Source organism: Capsicum annuum, chromosome 3 (assembly GCF_002878395.1).
Source record: "Capsicum annuum cultivar UCD-10X-F1 chromosome 3, UCD10Xv1.1, whole genome shotgun sequence".
In the NCBI taxonomy this organism is placed as follows: Eukaryota; Viridiplantae; Streptophyta; class Magnoliopsida; order Solanales; family Solanaceae; genus Capsicum; species Capsicum annuum.
The window spans coordinates 18,451,527-18,454,426 of NC_061113.1; positions in this window are offsets into that span (position 1 = coordinate 18,451,527).

The window sequence follows — 2,900 nt, forward strand, 5'->3', positions numbered from 1 at the left end:
GTTCATTATATAATTGTGTTTTAATCCAATGTACCTTTTCTCCCATTAATTCTTGGATTTGTGCTACATCACTCAAAATTTCATGCATAATTTCACCAGTGTTCAATTCTGTGTCAAAAAATCCAATGTCCTATCGTAAAACAGCTCTTAGATACTTAGTTCTTATTCTGTGAGCTGATCTTTCTCTAACCAATCTCCAGCAAGTTGTCTCTGGCATTATAATATGATAAAGTGTCAATTGTCGTTGCTCTCTTTCAAACGTTAAAATCCAAACTAAGATGAGGATAAAAAATGTCTAAATTACCTAAGTATGCTCTGATCATGACTATCGCGGATAGTCCAGTCATAAGCACACACACCTGAAGGTTGTATCAACTGTTAACAGTTACATCTACTTTAGGATAGAATTTCATAAATTCATCTTTTTTTACTGCTCGCGGTATGGAAGGGTAAGGGGTTATTAACTGAGAGCTTTAGCAGAACACAATAAAAGTCTAAGTATTTATTACCGCTTTCACATCCTTTTATCATCCAGTCTTTGTCTTTGTCTAGAGTAATTTTGTTTACGAAATTACCAAAAAGATAAGAATACCAAGGAAGCGATCGTCCATTTATTAGATCCCTAATACAACCTAACAGCAGTAGTACTATATCCAACTTTCTTAGGAGTTGGCGTGTCATCTTATTCATCATGTATTGCGTGGTTCTTGTTAGTATCATCGTACAAATCATTTCCATACAGATGGAGATTTGATTGTCTAGAATGTTGAGCATGGTGGCTCTGCTCCTCATAAACATGCTCAACATAATCTGATGTATCGGTGTTGAAGCTATGTCCTATCTGATTGACATGTCCATAATGACTTCTTATGATGCCACGATTTTGTGCATTTGACCTACAATGTTAAATTAATATGATTAAAAAATTTGTATACATGCATATTGATGTTGTGAAACCAATTTGACCTGTTGTGTTTGCTTAAGAATATATAGTGAAGCATTCAAAGTTTGCTCTCTAACATCTGAAGCTTTTCGATGAGATGTTCACATAATTAAGCATTTATCATAGCATTTAGATGCCTTATGTTTGAGTCTAACTGCACTAAAATACATGGGGTTTGAATCACCTAGCTTATACACAAAGTCCTGAATTTTTATTATAACGTGATCTCTTCAATATTGCTCGACTTCTTAATAATAGTCAGTACATCATTCTCTTTCAAGTACATACTATCAGAGTATTAAGTTGATAAACTATGTTGTATCACTTGAAACGTATCTCTAAAGTAAACAACCCTCTCAGAATCACCCCTATAGCGTGTGTTGTTCAGTAGTTTCAAGTACGATTTTAGCATCTTAGATTCTGCCATACATTTCAAGTGATGCCCCATGGACAATAGTTGACACTGCCTTAGTCTGTAATGATTTGGCAGATGACCTATAACTCTTGCCCCAGAGGCAAGACTTTAAACAGTTTGCCCCATGGGCAAGAGTTGACACTGTCATAGTCTGTAATGATTTGTAATATGACCTATAACTCTTTCGCTAGAGGCAAGACTTTGACAGTTATGCCCCATGGGTAATAGTTGACTATGCCTTACTCTTTAGTGATTTTAGTTGTTGAAGATATATATTCTAAATTAAATTGTTACTAATCTTTTACTGTTTTATTTTTCACAAGGGTTGTGCTTGGAATGGATGAAAACGAAATGAGTATTAAAAGTATTGATAGAAATAATGAGTTACAAGTTATTGAACAAATATTAGAGGCTGAAATAGCTGAGCCATCCAAGATTAAGAGGGTACGCCAAAAAAAGAAGAGGATACTTGATATCGAGACTACTCTCTTGAGACACAATGCCTCTTTGAATAAGGTAAATGTCAAGTCGAGCTTCATTGACAAACAAAATATGATGACGTGCATGTCAAACATTGCAATTACACACAATATCCAATTCAAGGTTATCAAATCAAGCACAATAAGATATTCACTGCAATGTTTGGACGATAACTGCGTGTAGCGGTTTCATACCTCGAAGATTGCCGATTCTTTGCTCTTTCAGGTTACTACATATGAAAAGGCTCACAGTTACTCGGTTGATTTCATAACGTCCGACCACAGGAATGTAACATCAAAGGTCATATGCGACTATATACTAGAGCTCGTGCGCGACTCTAGTAATGTAATTACACCCAACTTCATGGTAGATGAAATAAGAAGGAAATACGTAATCATCATATCCTACAACAAAAGATGGCGAGTGATACAGCATACCTATACGATGATAAAAGGAACCGCAGAAGAGAACTACAACAGGTTGCCATTGTATCTCTACATGATAAAAGAAAACAACTCAGGCACGTATACAAACATAAAGAGGGACGATCAGAACAGGTACAAATATTATAGTGTTGAAATTGAAAACTTTTGCCCAAGAGGAAATAGTTTATCCTTTATTTGCACTAATTAGATTATTAACATAGATGGAACTCTTGCCTCATGGGCAAGACTTAGTTTAGAAAACTGTTGAAATTGAAAATTTTTTCCCAAGAGGCAATAGTTTATCCTTTATTTTGCACTGATTAGATTATTAACATAGATGGAACTCTTGCCTCATGGGCAAGACTTGGTTTAGAAAACTGTTGAAATTGAAAACTTTTGCCCAAGAGGCAATAGTTTATCCTTTATTTTGCACTGATTAGATTATTAACATAGATGGAACTCTTTCCTTATGGGCAAGACTTTGGTTTAGAAAATTGTTGAAACTAAAAACTTTTGCCTAAGAGACAACAGTTTATCCTTTATTTGCACTGATTAGATTATTAACATAGATGGAACTCTTGCCCATGAGGCAAGAGTTCCATCTATGTTAATAATCTAATCAGTGCAAATAAAGGAT